Source organism: Siphateles boraxobius, unplaced genomic scaffold, assembly GCF_051911475.1.
Source record: "Siphateles boraxobius isolate OS27281-9 unplaced genomic scaffold, OSU_SipBor_1 86, whole genome shotgun sequence".
Classification (NCBI taxonomy): domain Eukaryota; kingdom Metazoa; phylum Chordata; class Actinopteri; order Cypriniformes; family Leuciscidae; genus Siphateles; species Siphateles boraxobius.
The window spans coordinates 10,682,501-10,699,790 of record NW_027509215.1 but is presented as its reverse complement, the minus strand read 5'-3'; the positions used below and the strand labels follow the sequence as shown (position 1 = coordinate 10,699,790).

Below are 17,290 nucleotides of genomic sequence, written 5' to 3'. Positions count from 1 at the left end.
GGTTTGTGAGCAACGTGAGGTTTGAGTATATAATGCCGATGTTCATTTCTGGGTGAACTATCCCTTTACAGTTTTTTATAATCGCTATGACAATTTTTTCAATACTTTTAACACATTTCCTAAACTCTTACCACAGTTAGCACTACATCGGTCTGCGTAAGCTATACTATTAACACATTTCTTGTTGCTTTAACAGACAATGCATATAATTAACACAAATTAAAAAAACTTATTTTACACACAAGCTCTCAAACAAGACCGAAACAATGGATTTTTACTGGCAAATTCACCAATGCTTTAACACACCATATTCTAAACCTCACCCAGGCTAAAGTCAAGGAAACAGCTTTTATATTGTGAATTGAAACATAAATATACCCTGTGTTTAGTGGACTGTAAATAGCGACAGGTATTACAAGATTTTCTTCTTCTTCCTGTTCCTTTTTTTTGTTCATGGAAACAAAACAAAATGTTGTAAAACGGCATGAACGAATAAATAAATATTTTATTCTATTGTTACGGAGAAACAGCTGATTGAATTATGCAAATATGTAAATTTTTATTTTTTATTTTATTTATTGCAGCAATTCTGTCTCCGTCTTCGTTTTTTCATTACAGTAACCGCACGTTCTATAAAGCACCGGGTCTTTTTTAATTGAATTTCTGCAGCAAAAGACCTAAACCCAACAAAACAAAAATGTAGAGAGGCTTCAAAAGAAACTGCAGTGCAAAACACAATCTATGATCAATACAATATACTGTGTGTTGTTTAAGGGCAGACCTGACACACACAGGTGAAACTCGAAAATTTAGAACATCATGCAAAACTTCATGTATTTCAGTAATTCAGATTAAAAGGTGAAACTAATATATTTAGTATTTATAACTATATACATATGCATGATTATACTTTTCAGAGGGCCGACATTTCTGTATTTAAAATCCTTTTTTTTTATTGATTTCATGTAATATTCTAATTTTTTGAGATTTTGAATTTGGGGTTTTCATAAGCTGTAAGCCATAATCATCAAAATTATAACTTTTGCATGATATTCTAATTTTTTCGAGTTTCACAATGCAGTTTCTGTAATTCTATCTGATGTTGACATTGTGCTATGATTGACTAAATCTTCCTGTTGGACGAGAACATATGTCAGTGTTTTGAAAAATTATTTGATTTTGAGACGTGTTTGCAGTGTTTTGGTACTCAATAGTGTATTATAGTATTTTGTAAATTAGTGTTGGAGTTGTGTGATTTTGAGCATGACATTAATGTTTTACCAATTGTGTGTTGTAGGTGTGTTAAGAGTTTAGGAAATTTGTTAAAAGTATTGAAAAAATTGTCATAGCGATTGTAAAAAACTGTATTCTGTGTAAAATATCAAGAGTCGTCCACTAGAGGGCGCTGTAAGTCTATAAACTCAGTTAAATCTACAGACCAACAACTCTGACCTGAATATTACTGTTCTCCAGCAACAGAAAATGATACTAAAATATAACAGGGCGTGAGCTGAATACCAGAGCGAGCTGTGTTTGTGTATATTCACACATTACAGCACTGTTTTGTTGTGGTGGTAATAGTGAAAGTCTACGTGCTTCTTCCATGTCTGATGTCACAGGTCTTTGTAGTGGCAATATTTGCATTCACCTTCATGGCTGATTTGCTTGCGCTTCAGAGGTGAGACACAGTCTGCTCTCATTAAACGTTGTGTTAAGAGGCTGAGATTCTGCAGAAGTGGAAACGGCGTCTCTGCGTGACCTTTCCCAGCACAGAACGAGTCCTCGCTGTCAGTGACGGGCGTTTACTGTCTGAGCATGTTAATTCTCGGTGCGTTCAAACGGGTTTATGTCGCAGGAAAACCTCCAGCGGGTCTCTGCAAGAGAACAGTGAACGCTCCTGTCGCCATTTCACAGGTATTTCTCATCCGAACAGCGTTCATTCAGTAACTCCAGCTGATCTGATCACACAGATCATCACACCGCATAAATGCAGATCAACAATAAAAAATGTAAAAAAAAAATATTTTTTAACCCAGCCGTTGGGTTACACATATTGGGTCACTATGTTGGATTATTTTCCAAATATTGTGGGTCTTTTTTTTTTTTAATCTTTGGAATATTTCTAGTAATAACCCGGCTGTTGGGTTAAATACGTTTTGAATGCATTTGGTTAAAATAACCCACAGTTGGGAAGGTGCTATAACACCCCATAGTTGGGTTGTTACCTGAAACATTAGATTATCACACCACATAAATGCAGATCAACAATAAAAACACACTATTTTTTAACCCAGCCGTTGGTTTGCACATATTGGGTCACTATGTTGGATTATTTTCCAAATATTGTGGGTCTTTTTTTTTTTTTTAAATCTTTGGAATATTTCTAGTAATAACCCGGCTGTTGGGTTAAATACGTTTTGAATGCGTTTGGTTAAAATAACCCACAGTTGGGAAGGTGCTATAACACCCCATAGTTGGGTTGTTACCTGAAACATTAGATTATCACACCACATAAATGCAGATCAACAATAAAAACACACAATATTTTTTAATCCAGCCGTTGGGTTACACATATTGGGTCACTATGTTGGAGTATTTTCCAAATATTGTGGGTCTTTTTTTTTATTTTTATCTTTGGAATATTTCTAGTAATAACCCGGCTGTTGGGTTAAATACGTTTTGAATGCATTTGGTTAAAATAACCCACAGTTGGGAAGGTGCTATAACACCCCATAGTTGGGTTGTTACCTGAAACATTAGATTATCACACCACATAAATGCAGATCAACAATAAAAACACACAATATTTTTTAATCCAGCCGTTGGGTTACACATATTGGGTCACTATGTTGGATTATTTTCCAAATATTTTGGGTCTTTTTTTTTTTAAATCTTTGGAATATTTCTAGTAATAACCCGGCTGATGGGTTAAATACATTTCGAATGCATTTGGTTAAAATAACCCACAGTTGTGAAGGTGCTATAACACCCCATAGTTGGGTTGTTACCTGAAACATTAGATTATCACACCACATAAATGCAGATCAAAAATAAAAACACACAATATTTTTTAACCCAACCGTTGGTTTGCACATATTGGGTCACTATGTTGGATTATTTTCCAAAAATTTTGGGTCTTTTTTTTTTAAATCTTTGGATTATTTCTAGTAATAACCCGGCTGTTGGGTTAAATACGTTTCGAATGCATTTGGTTAAAATAACCCACAGTTGGGAAGGTGCTATAACACCCCATAGTTGGGTTGTTACCTGAAACATTAGATTATCACACCACATAAATGCAGATCAACAATAAAAATACACAATATTTTTTAACCCAACCGTTGGTTTGCACATACTGGGTCACTATGTTGGATTATTTTCCAAAAATTTTGGGTCTTTTTTTTTTATCTTTGGATTATTTCTAGTAATAACCCGGCTGTTGGGTTAAATACGTTTCGAATGCATTGGGTTAAAATAACTCACAGTTGGGAAGGTGCTATAACACCCCATAGTTGGGTTGTTACCTGAAACATTAGATTATCACACCACGTAAATGCAGATCAACAATAAAAAAAAACACAATATATGTGTAACCCAATTGTTGGGTTACACATATGTTGGTTTATTTTCCAAAAATGTTGGGTCTTTTTTTAATCTTTGGGTCAATAACCCGACTGTTGGGTTAAATACGTTTCGAATGCATTTGGTTAAAATAACCCACAGTTGGGAAGGTGCTATAACACCCCATAGTTGGGTTGTTACCTGAAACATTAGATTATCACACCACATAAATGCAGATCAACAATAAAAACACACAATATTTTTTAATCCAGCCGTTGGGTTACACATATTGGGTCACTATGTTGGATTATTTTCCAAATATTTTGGGTCTTTTTTTTTTTAAATCTTTGGAATATTTCTAGTAATAACCCGGCTGATGGGTTAAATACATTTCGAATGCATTTGGTTAAAATAACCCACAGTTGTGAAGGTGCTATAACACCCCATAGTTGGGTTGTTACCTGAAACATTAGATTATCACACCACATAAATGCAGATCAAAAATAAAAACACACAATATTTTTTAACCCAACCGTTGGTTTGCACATATTGGGTCACTATGTTGGATTATTTTCCAAAAATTTTGGGTCTTTTTTTTTTAAATCTTTGGATTATTTCTAGTAATAACCCGGCTGTTGGGTTAAATACGTTTCGAATGCATTTGGTTAAAATAACCCACAGTTGGGAAGGTGCTATAACACCCCATAGTTGGGTTGTTACCTGAAACATTAGATTATCACACCACATAAATGCAGATCAACAATAAAAATACACAATATTTTTTAACCCAACCGTTGGTTTGCACATACTGGGTCACTATGTTGGATTATTTTCCAAAAATTTTGGGTCTTTTTTTTTTATCTTTGGATTATTTCTAGTAATAACCCGGCTGTTGGGTTAAATACGTTTCGAATGCATTGGGTTAAAATAACTCACAGTTGGGAAGGTGCTATAACACCCCATAGTTGGGTTGTTACCTGAAACATTAGATTATCACACCACGTAAATGCAGATCAACAATAAAAAAAAACACAATATATGTGTAACCCAATTGTTGGGTTACACATATGTTGGTTTATTTTCCAAAAATGTTGGGTCTTTTTTTAATCTTTGGGTCAATAACCCGACTGTTGGGTTAAATACGTTTCGAATGCATTGGGTTAAAATAACCCGCAGTTGGGAAGGTGCTATAACACCCCATAGTTGGGTTACTCATTGGGTTATTTTTAACCCAACATCATTAAGTGAGTAAGAAAGCATCTGCCAAATCCATACGGAAACATACGTATAGGGCTTCTGTTTTTATGCTTCTCTGGATAGGTTTATTTTTTGAAAAGTAATTTATGAACTTAAAGCTGATAGTTTCTGAGGTCTAGACTTTCTAAACTCGTTCTAAAGTTCTAAACTGGAATGAACAGTTTAATTGATCGTATCACTGATATTCTCAAATCTCTGTTAAATACACACTAATTCAGATTGTTTTATGTTTTTCTTCTGCTCACCAAAGTTGCATCTGATCAAAAATATAGTAAAAATTGTGAAATATTATTCAAATGTAAATCAGCTGTTTTCTATGTGAATATATAGTAAAGTGTAATTTATTCCTGTGATCAAAGCTGAATTTTCAGCATCATTACTCCAGTCTTCAGTGTCACATGATCCTTCAGAAATCACTATAATATGATGATTTGATGCTCATTAACATTTATGATTATTATCAGTGTTGAAAACAGTTCAGATGTGGGTTTTTTCCCAGGATTCTTTGATGAATAGAAAGTTCAAAAGAACAGCATTTATCTGAAATAGAATCTTTTGTAACATTATAAATGCCTCAACTGTCACTTTTTGATACATTTAAATGTGTCAAAAAAAAAGACTCAGATTCTTACTCAGAATGTTTGCCTTATAATTTTTACTGGAAAACAAGACAGAAATACTGAGTCTCTACTTTATTGCAGAATAAAAGTATCAATTCCAGCCCCAGACTGAAATCATATATATATATATATATATAACATAGATATTTAACTGTATCAGATAAAGTGTCTGCGCTAACACAGGAACACATGTCCTTGATTCGTGAAGGTGTTCGAGGTCTTTCTGCTGGCGTTCAGCGAAGGGTAAGAAAGTGGGCTAGCATCACCCTGGGCTTCTTCATGCTCTCAATACACAAGCCCAAACTACAGCGGGTCTTTATTCACTGTGAGGAACGACACCGTGTTCTGTTCATCACAGAGGACACGAGCCGAGCGCTGCGTAAACCAGACCTCGTCCCAGGACACACAGATGGGTCGCAAACGCTGTGATCTTTGAGGACGAGGAACCGGTTTTCAGCGATTTAAAGGATTATTTCACTAATTTCCTGATAATTTACTCTCGTCATCCAAGATGTTCATGTCTTTCTTTCTTCGGTCGGAAAAGAAATGAAGGTTTTTGAGGAAAACATTCCATGATTTTTATCCATATAGTGACTTCAATGGGGTCTAAATGTGAGTTTTAGTGCAGCTTCAAAGTCTCGACACGATCCCAGTCGAGGAATAAGAGTCTGATCTAGACAAAACAGCGCACATTTATAACAAAATAAACTTTTAACCGCTAATGCTCGTCTTGCACGAGCTGTGATGCGACACACATTATGTATTAAGGAGCCGGTTTCACAAAGATAGACTTTGACTACGGCTTAGATATAGTAGATTGTCAGACTTCAGATCGACATCTAAATCAGACCGTTGCACAAAGCACTTAAGACTCTGACTATCTTAAGTAGGACTACACTGCAATGCATTCTGGGTAAAATAAGACACTTTTCAAAACTACAAACATGGCGGATCGTGTAAGCGCATTCAACCGCTCAGTGCAGTTTACTGTGTGTGTTGGAGGAGGATAAGAGTTACAAGGACATTTTACTTGGGAAATTTAGCGGAGAATGTAGTAACAAGAAGAAATGTTTCATTTGGAAAAAGATTGACAGTTAACAGCGTTAATACAACCGTTGAGCGGAGCGTTAAAGACGTACTGAAAAGATGCAAAAACATGGTACAAGATGCCAAAAAAGAAATATTTAAGAGGAAATATCCTAAAAACCCTTTCCCTTCTCATAGCTCTCTCCATAACGCCATCAGAAAACCACAAATGATGAGCCGTTTTCCCTTTTCTTTTGGCTGTTTGTACTGTAACTGATTGTTACTGCTGGTTGCCAAGGTAACAGAGTCTTAGGCCACGTCCACACGAAGCCAGAGCTTTCCCTATCCGATCTTTTTTTTCCCTCGTTCTAAAAAAAAAATTCCGTAAACACGGCGCCGTCTCAAGAACTATCTGCGTACACACGAAACCGCTGAAACCGATGTAGTATACATGCCAGACCAGTACGAGGCGCTGTATTTCTGACACAGATACACTAAAAACAGAGAAGAAGACTTGCGCATAAACCTCGCGCGCTGTATACAATAATATTAGGAACAGTAGCTTCTTTTTTCTTTCTTTCTTTTTAACCAATAACTTTATTGAACAATATGAAAAACCATGAATGGCCGGTACAAAATAGGAATGAGTCACGATATTCGATTAGCTAAAGCATAAAGCTTGCCACAAAGAACCGGCAAATAGCCTAATCATTATGAATGTGTCAAATATAGCAAGGAGACATTTTAATTATTTATTAATAAACGAGTGTTTTCTGTGACGATGCTGACTCGCAGTGTTGTGAAGGTGCTTATAGAGATAAATGCACACTTCATATGGATTATAAGAGAGTTGTCTGTTTCTTTTCGTTTTGAATTGTTTCGTTTAAAAGTAGACATTTCAAGCTTAGATATATTTCTGAGTTTCTGTTCATTTATGAGACGAGCTCCAGTTCACGTGCGATGCAAGTTATATCGCGTCGACGCCTCCGTGCCCTGATTATAGGCTATTGTCTGCTATATTTGCTTCTTATTTATTAAATCCAGGCAATTGGTTGATGAAACACTGATTAAAATTAAGATACAATTTATACAAAACGAAATTCACTTTAAAGAAAGGCTTTATATAAAACAAAACTTAATGAAGTGGTCAAAATGATGTGTCTCGATATTGCGCATCTTATGATTAGGCTACTCAAGCTGTTCACTTTTCATATAATCAACATATATGAAATGGAAAAAATAACATATTATTTAAACATAAATATGAAACTAACTTTTCTTTAATGGCTACAACATGTAGGCCTACAGTACGTCGTAATACCGGTGAGCATGATGCGTTTTTTGAATAATAATCAAATAATTCCCAGCGATCGTCGAATATTATTTTTGCTTGAAATGCCCATCCCTACAAAATATGAAATGTCTTAATCAGACAAAATACAAGCATCATAGCATAAGAAAGAAATATAAACAAATAAAGAAGTAAAATAAAGAAATAAAATAAAAATACATTAAAGTAGGCCTAAATAATAAATAAAGAAATAAAAGAGGCTCAGTAGCTTCTGAAGCATGAACTCAAGCAAGTAGTCGCAGTTGTTGCTACTGATTTAGCGCGTCTGACTAGTCGACACGTGGGGTGATGACATCATCGTTTCACAAAATATACGGATTGGCCGTACACACGAAGACGCAAGGGTGTCGTTTTCAGATTTATCCACCCTAGGACCCGGTTTCAAAAAATAACGGTTTCAGTCCCCAAAACGCCGGATCCGTCTGGACGAAACGCCGATCCGATAAAAAACGCGTCTCCGTGTGGACAGGGCCTCAGACCTGGGTTAGCCTGGGTTAAGGTGTCTAATTTCTTTGGTCTAAATCAGTGGTTCTCAAACTTTGTCGGTCATTTCCCAATTTGGACAAGGGGGAATTTTCAAGCCCCACCTGCCCCCATCGCCCCCACACAACGCTAATGAAATGCGCAACAAGCTTAAAATGTTCCAATTTATTGAAGTAACAAGTTGTATCTAAATATAAACTATCTACATCAAATAACAGCAAGTTCAAAAATAAAGAAAATAAAAGTGCTGCTGTGTCATAACTTCCATGAAATTGAGAAAATAAAAGTGCAGTTGTGTCAAAATTTGTATCAAGTTCAAAAATAGAAAAGAAATAAAAGTGCCACTCGTCATAGCATCAGCACCCCCTGGTGGGGGGCTGTGGAATAACATAATATTGTACTCAAAAACGTGAAATAATTTTTTTTATATATTTCACATATTAACCCTTGTGCATCAATTAAAAAAAGTGACACATAGGTACATAGAGGACAAAAATGTCCGTGTCAAAAAACTGTCATAAAAATGTGAAGCTTGGGAGCACAGACTTAAGTTTGGTATCATTTTAAAGAAGACCCTTGGCAGATTATTGCTGAAGTAAAAAAAACTAATAATAAGTAAATCCCCAAAAAAGTTATATAGGTATAAGTTTATGAAAATTATTTATGAAAATTATTTTAGTTTACATCTCGCAATTTTTTTTAACTTTTTTTGGAATTCTGAGTTTACATCTCGCAATTTTTACTTTTTTCTTGTAATTATGTTTACATCTTGCAATATTTACTTTTTTTGGAATTCTGAGTTTACATCTCGCAATTTGTTGTTCTTTTTTCTCGCAATTTTAAGTTTACATCCTGCAATATTTACTTTTTTGGAATTCTGAGTTTACATTTCGCAATTTTTACTTTTTTCTTGGAATTCTGAGTTTACATCTCGCAATTTTTTTAACTTTTTGGAATTCTGAGTTTACATCTCGCAATTTTTTTAACTTTTTGGAATTCTGAGTTTACATCTCGCAATTTTTTTAACTTTTTGGAATTCTGAGTTTACATCTCGCAATTTTTTTAACTTTTTGGAATTCTGAGTTTACATCTCGCAATTTTTTTAACTTTTTGGAATTCTGAGTTTACATCTCGCAATTTTTTTTACTTTTTTCTTGTAATTCTGTTTACATCTTGCAATATTTACTTTTTTTTGGAATTCTGAGTTTACATCTCGCAGTTTTTTAACTTTTTTTGGAATTCTGAGTTTACATCTGGCAATTTTTACTTTTTTCTTGGAATTCTGAGTTAACATCTTGCAATTTTTGTTAACTTTTTTTGGAATTCTGAGTTTACATCTGGCAATTTTTGTTAACTTTTTTTGGAATTCTGAGTTTACATCTGGCAATTTTTACTTTTTTCTTGGAATTCTGAGTTTACATCTTGCAATTTTTTTTTAACTTTTTTTGGACTTCTGAGTTTACATCTCGCAATTTTTTTTTTACTTTTTTTGGACTTCTGAGTTTACATCTCGCAATTTTTTTTACTTTTTTCTTGTAATTCTGTTTACATCTTGCAATATTTACTTTTTTTTGGAATTCTGAGCTTACATCTCACAGTTTTTTTAAAAACTTTTTTTTGGAATTCTAAGTTTACATCCTGCAATATTTACTTTTTTGGAATTCTGTGTGTACATCTCGCAATTATTACTTTTTTCTTGGAATTCTGAGTTAACATCTTGCAAACTTTATTTTTTACTCAGAATTGTGAGATGTAAACTCCTTTTTTATTGTTTTTTTCATCGCCACTGAATGAAAAAGATAATTGCAAGTTTACATCTCACAAATCTGCCCCCCCCCCCCTCCCCAAAAAAAATAAACAAATTTTTTTTTAGATAAAAACTCACAATTACCTATTTATTTCTTTTTTTCATTCCATGGCGGAAACAAGCTTGGTTAGAACTGTGAGGAAAAACAGTGAGAATTTATAATGTATATGTAGAATTTATAATGTAATGTATGAACTTTTTTCAAAGAAAAGTCAGAATTGTGAGATAAAAGTTCGTAATTTCTGTTTGTTCTGTTTTCCATTGAAAAGTGCTTCCTGTTAAAATTTTTATCAAGGTGTTTCAACTACAGGAATACAGTGCATCAATGTAACCATGGCAACATCTCACAGCAGCGCTCTTTATTAACTGACTTCTGAGAGCTTATAGATGTGTGTGTGTGTGTGTGTGTGTCACATTGTGTTTGACCATGACTGACATGCACAGCGTGAGAGAATGAATAGATACTGGCCGCTATAATTCAGCTGATTTACAGAAACTAGCATGTGCTTTAATATAGAGAGGCTCTGTTCCTAAACCTAGTAAGCATCCTACCTAGACTGTATTTTAAGGGTGCTGTGCTACTTAAATGTTTACATTGCCAGCAGCCAAAAGCACAACCTACTGTGTTGATTTTAGATTGTGAGAACAACATTTGCCCGCCGACATGATTACAAGATCTTGCTTAGAATAAAACAATACATTAATATAAACAGTAATATGTAGAAAGAAGAGAGAAAGAATGATCGAGATGGTGTGTTATGTTAGTCGCTCATGTTGTGTGTGTGTGTGTGTGTGTGTGTGTGTGTGTGTGTGTGTGTGTGTGTGAGTGTGTATGAGTGTGTATGATGTGTGCCTGTGTTTATATTACATTACGGGGACCAAATGTCCCCACAAGGACATTAAAACCTGAGATCACCTGCATTGTGTGGATCAGCCAGCAGTGCCACGAGGGAAATGGTTTAATAAATATACTAAACTTTGAATTTTGAAAATGTAAAAATGCTAAAAGTTTTCTGTGATTTGTAGGTTTAGGGGTAGGATTAGTGTAAGGGCAGAGAATATACAGTTTGTACAGTATAAAAATCATTATGTACGAGTGTGAGTGTGTTTGTGTGTGTGTCTGTGTGTGTGTGTGTGTGTGTGTGTGTGTGTGTGAGTGAGTGTATGAGTGTGAGTATGAGTACGAGTGTGAGTGTGAGTGTGTGTGTGTTTGTGTGTGTGTGTGTGTGTGTGTGAGTGAGTGTATGAGTGTGAGTATGAGTGTGAGTACGAGTACGAGTGTGAGTGTGTGTGTGTGTGTGTGTGTGTGTGTTTGTGTGTGTGTGTGTGTGTGTGAGTGAGTGTATGAGTGTGAGTATGAGTATGAGTGTGAGTATGAGTACGAGTGTGAGTGTGAGTGTGTGTGTGTGTGTGTGTGTGTGTGTGTGTGTGTGTGAGTGAATGTATGAGTGTGAGTACGAGTGTGAGTGTGTGTGTGTGTGTGTGTGTGTGTTTGTGTGTGTGTGTGTGTGTGTGTGTGAGTGAGTGTATGAGTGTGAGTATGAGTATGAGTATGAGTATGAGTACGAGTGTGAGTGTGAGTGTGAGTGTGAGTGTGTGAGTGTGTGTGTGTGTGTGTGTGTGTGTGTGAGTGTGTGAGTGTGTGAGTGTGTGAGTGAGTGTATGAGTATGAGTGTGTGTGTGTGTGTGTGTGTGTGTGTGTGTGTGTGTGTGTGTGTGTGTGTGTGTGTGTGTGTGTGTGTGTGTGTGTGTGTGTGTCTGTGTTTCTGGAAAATTGAGTGAAGTTTGTCTGATGTTATTGGAACGGTCAGAATGATGGAAAGTCACACACACTCAATAATCTCTCAATCCTCCGAGGCCTGAGATCGACTTTAGAGTGACTGTAACTGATAAATGTGTTTCTGTTAGTGACTCTGTTCCAACACCTGTGCAACTTTCTGTAAGGATGAATACACTTTTCATATGTTTTATTTCATGTTTGTACTTTTGATGGTAATTTAAGTGTGTTAATTTCGTTTAGTAAAAATCAGCGAGTGGTCACAATATCTATATTATAATATTTTTGGTAACACTTTACGATAAGGTTTCATTTAGGTAAATACATTAGTTAACATGCACTCAGTCTTAGTTAAAGGACGATTCCGGCCCAAAATGAACATAGGAGTAAATAACACATGGGTACCGAGTCGAGCGTTCTCTGGGATGCGTTTTCATGATAATTGAATGTACCCTGATTTAGCTTTAATTTTACTACAGATTAGCTTAAAACGCTACTATACCTCGAAGACTAACACACACACGTCTCCTTCCATTAATAATAATGGCCAGTGCAGTGGCTGAGATATACATAAACCCACCAACACTTATCGTGAGAAGAAAAAATGACATTTTAGTTGCATAACATCGGTTAATAAAAACAGTATTTTGTCGACATTTAGAAAAAATCGTAAAAGTTTTGCGCAAATCTGTAATGGAAACGCGCCTAATGATTACTTCTGCCGCGTGTGCATCAGATGTGTATATTTGTAAAGAAAGATTGCGCACATATATATTCAAATGCACATACCCGTAGACTGAACACGTGATATGTATGTGCGCGCCGTCACCGCTTTCCTAGATTCACGTAAAGCCTAAACAATCTCTGTTACTGTAATCTCCTATTATCACTGTAAAGCTGATGTGAAACTCTATATTGTTAAAGCGCTGTAAACGAAGGAGACTTGACATGATAGATGTCTTCTATGAGGGAACAGTGATAATGTCCTGCACTAATATGCCATATGTATCGCTGAGGAAGCGTTTGAGAGTTCACAGCAGTGTTGGAGAAACTCAGCATCCGCTACACGAGGTAAACGAGTGTGAGACGTGACTGTTTTACCAATGCCAATAAGTGGGCAAATCAGGGTCTTAAACATTTTGAAGTGGCTCCTGACTGTTTGACTTTTGGTTGGCAGATTTTAAATTGCATCTGGACCGGTGGGAGTTTAGTCATGTTGCCGTCAGTGGATTTGCTCGAAATCATAGATTACATTGTCAGGCTCCTCGCTGGCGCTCTTCAACACGCTGTGTGCAAAGAATATTACTGGAACAAAAGAGCGTTAAGCAGACGCTTCTTGACTTTATATGTGACATGATGTAAAATGAGTGTAATGATGTTATTTACCCGTCTGACAGATGATGCACTGACACACACACTCGGACCATGACCCCATTATGAGGTTGCATATACTTCAGAAACTAGATAATGTGAATGACCTTTCCTGTGCAGAACTCAGTGTTGTGATGCTTTTGATGTGTACATATATGTATGTGTGTGTGTGCATATTTTATATGCTGTATATATAGTAATAATGTTGCTTGACTTAACATATTCCACTAATTAATTTTGTCACTGTTTGTATAACATTGTAGAGATAATAATCGGATATTGTTTGCAATAGGGTCGTGGTCTGTACATATGGTTCACTGCATATTATTTCATGCATACTAAAAAAATGCATACTGTGCACTGCATGTATACTTCATACTGCAGTGTACATGTTCGTTGCACATTTTGGCAAATGCATATTATTTTATGCATACTGAAAAATTGCATACTGTGCACTGCATGTATACTTCATGCTGCAGTGTACTTGTTCATTGCACATTTTGGCAAATGCAAACATGCATATTATTTCATGCATACTAAAAAATTGCATACTGTGCACTGCATGTATAATTCATACTGCAGTGTACATGTTCGTTGCACATTTTGGCAAATGCACAAATGCATAATATTTTATGCATACTGAAAAATGGCATACTGCGCATAGTATATATACTTTGTACTGCAGTATACATATTGTTCGCTGCACATCTATGCATACTGAAAAATTGCATAATGTGCACAGTGTATATTCTTCATTTTGTTGTTCCATACATGTTTGCTGAATATTTTGCAAATGCATGCATATTTGTCTATGCATACTAAAAATATGCATTATATATACTTCGTGCTGCTGTTTACATATTGTTTTCTGCACATTAATCTATGCTTACTGAAATATTGCATAATGTGCATTGTGTATACTTCATACTGTAGTTCAATACATGTTCGCTGAATATTTTTGCAAATCCATGCATGTTAGTCTATGCATACTAAAATTGTGCATACTATGCATAGTATACTTACTGCAGTGTGCCTATTCACTACACATTTTGGCTTTAAGTATGAACAATAAGATGATGCTTGACTTGACATGCACCACTAATAGAAAGGAGAAATTGATGTAGAATTTAATTTGTCACTGTTAGATATTGTAATAATCAGATATTGTTTGCAATACAGTGAACAACAAATATGTTGTTCTTCTATATCGTCTGTACACCCTTCACATTTCCCTGAGAGCTTTTCAGATAACACTCGTTTCCTCTTCATGTATCCGTCTGGAGAACAGCATCTCTTTGATGCACCTCTGTCTGCCTTTATTGTTTAGTTTTGCACATATTTATTCTGCTCATCTCTCGCTCTAGGTGATACAGAAGTTAAACGAGCCCTCCTCGACGCAGAGAATATTAGAGCTGCGCACGTGATGGAAACCAGCTTCTCTGTGAGACATTTATTTGTCTTTTGTAAGGATGTTCAACTAAGTATATACTAGAAATGTGATACTAACATACTGCTTAGTGCATACTGTACAGCTATACCTCCTTTTTATATAATATTGAAAAAAAAAACAGTATGCAGCAAGCAGGAGTATGCATTCATTGTAGCAACACTAAAGTCAAGACTTTGATTCTCAGGAAATGCATGAACTGATAAAATGCATTATTTGAAGTCTGCAAATCCAGCATATGCATAAATGCAATGCTACATTATTGTCACTCACTCATTATGTTTAATTAATTAGGTGTCATCTCTGGAATAAATATGGTCATTTTGCATTTTCAATCAAATTTTGTGCCAAAATGTATTTTTTGGCTGTCCGATCAAATTCAGTCACTCTCAAAATAGAGGGTCGTGTATTGAATTATGGTTGCAGTGTTCTGTTCAGTGTATGCATATTGTTCATTTGACATTTTGGCAAATGCATACATGTATATTAGTTTATTCATATAAAAAAAATGCATACTGTGTGGACTATATATACTTCATACTGCAGTATATACATTGTTCGCTGCACATTTTGGCTAATGCATACATGCGAATTAATCTGCATACTGAAAAATTGTATACTGTGCATAGTATATATACTGTAGTATGTGTATTGTTCGTTGGATATTTTGTTAAATGCATACATGCACATTACTCTGCATACTGAAAAATTGCATACTGTGTACACTATATATGCTTTACACAGGAGTATAGACATTGTTTACTACACATTTTTGCTAATGCATACATGCAAATCAGGTTATGCAAACTGAAAAATTGTATAATGTGTATAGTATATAGTGTATAGTATGCGTATTGTTCACTGCACATTACTCGATGCATACTGTGAAATTCTATACTGTGCATAGTATATATACTTCATACTGTAGTATGTGTATTGTTCGTTACACATTTTGGTATATGTATACATGCACATTACTGTATGCATACTGAAGAATGACACTGTGTGCACACTATATATACTTCATACTAGAGTATAGACATTGTTTACTACACATTTTTGCTAATGTATACATGCAAATCGGGTTATGCAAACTGAAAAATTGTATAATGTGTATAGTATATATACTTAGTTTATACTTAGTATGTGTATTGTTCACTGCATATTAGTCTATGCATACTGAAAAAATTGTATACTGTGCATAGTATATATACTGTAGTATGTGTATTGTTTGTTGCACATTTTGGTAAATACATGCATGCACATTACTCTATGCATACTGAAGAATGACTCTGTGTGCACACTATATATACTTCATACTGGAGTATAGACATTGGTTGCTGCACATTTTGGCTGATGCATCCATGCAAATTAGGCTAAAACTAACCCTAACCCTGCATAGTATATATACTTAGTTTATGTATGTGTATTGTTCACTGCATATTAGTCCATGCATACTGAAAAATTGCATACTGTGTACACTATATATACTTCATTCTGCAGTATAGACATTGTTTCCTCCACATTTTGAAAAATGCATACATGTAAATTACTTTCCAATCAGTCAGATTTACCCATTTACCATACAATTCATAGCAACCCGAGACTCGGATTAAACATTGTGGCATGACCGTAAAGTGCCAAACTCTTAACACTGCTCTGATAATAACATGAATATTTATTTTTTACTAATAACTTCTGAATTGCTTTGACTTTGAAATGTCTTAATCATCACATGAAGCGTCTCTAATCCCTTTATGAGGAGCTCATCGGAGTCGAGCATTTCGAACATATCAGTTCTGAAGTCGCTCACTGGAATTAGCCTCAATCCCAGTTCAGCTGACATGTCTTTGTCCCTTCAAAGTGTCTTTTGATGTGTGTGTGTGTGTGTGGGGGGCAGGCTGAGCTACTCTCCATGACCTTGTCGACTGGCTAATTCTCTCCAGAGTCACTGGCGCGCACATTAAGTTCATCAGCGTATCGGAGTGGCTTTGCATCAGATGCACGCAGAGCTCAGGACTCTTATCAACCAGTCAATTACGAGCATTACCCATCCTGACAGCGTCTGATTCATGACGTGCCTCACACGGGCCACAGATGAAGAGATGGTAATTAATACGTAATGCCCCCTCGAGACTGGCCTACAATCTCTCGGCAAATTGCTCTGTCGATATGAGCGCTTTTCACTGCTTGAACCTCGTCATGACTTCTGTTTCAGGGCATCGGTGGAGCTCTGTTTACAGGTCCAAAATGAACAAACTTTGTTTTTATTTCAATGAAAGGAATGTAGCCTATTATATTTTAGTTTGATAATGTTTTTTATTTAACATTTTGTATTTTTAGGGGATTTTATGGTTCTGTATTATATTTACGCTGTATTTATAATCCATTTATTAATGTTTTGAGCATAGACCTGACAATCAAATTTCCAACTTAAACTGTCGTAAATCTTGAATGCTTTAAAGCACAGACTTCAGACTTTAAAAACATGTTTTACTCTAAAACTGAGAGAAAATCAAAGCCATAAATCTAAACAAGTTTTGAGCTTGATATCTCAGTAAATGATTTCTCAGTGGGATGTTGTCCGGCT

The 17,290-nt window shown here is 35.5% G+C and overlaps 1 long non-coding RNA gene across 2 annotated transcripts in view; it reads left to right on the top strand.

The window, feature by feature from the left end:
- LOC143731365 (uncharacterized) overlaps window positions 1-15,009 on the top strand; it is a 29,022-nt gene extending 14,013 nt beyond the window's left edge. For both annotated transcript variants that reach the window (XR_013200743.1, XR_013200742.1), the window contains exon 5: window positions 14,618-15,009. This is a non-coding gene — a long non-coding RNA (uncharacterized LOC143731365). The remainder of the gene's footprint in view (window positions 1-14,617) is intronic.
- Window positions 15,010-17,290: the final 2,281 nt, after the last annotated feature.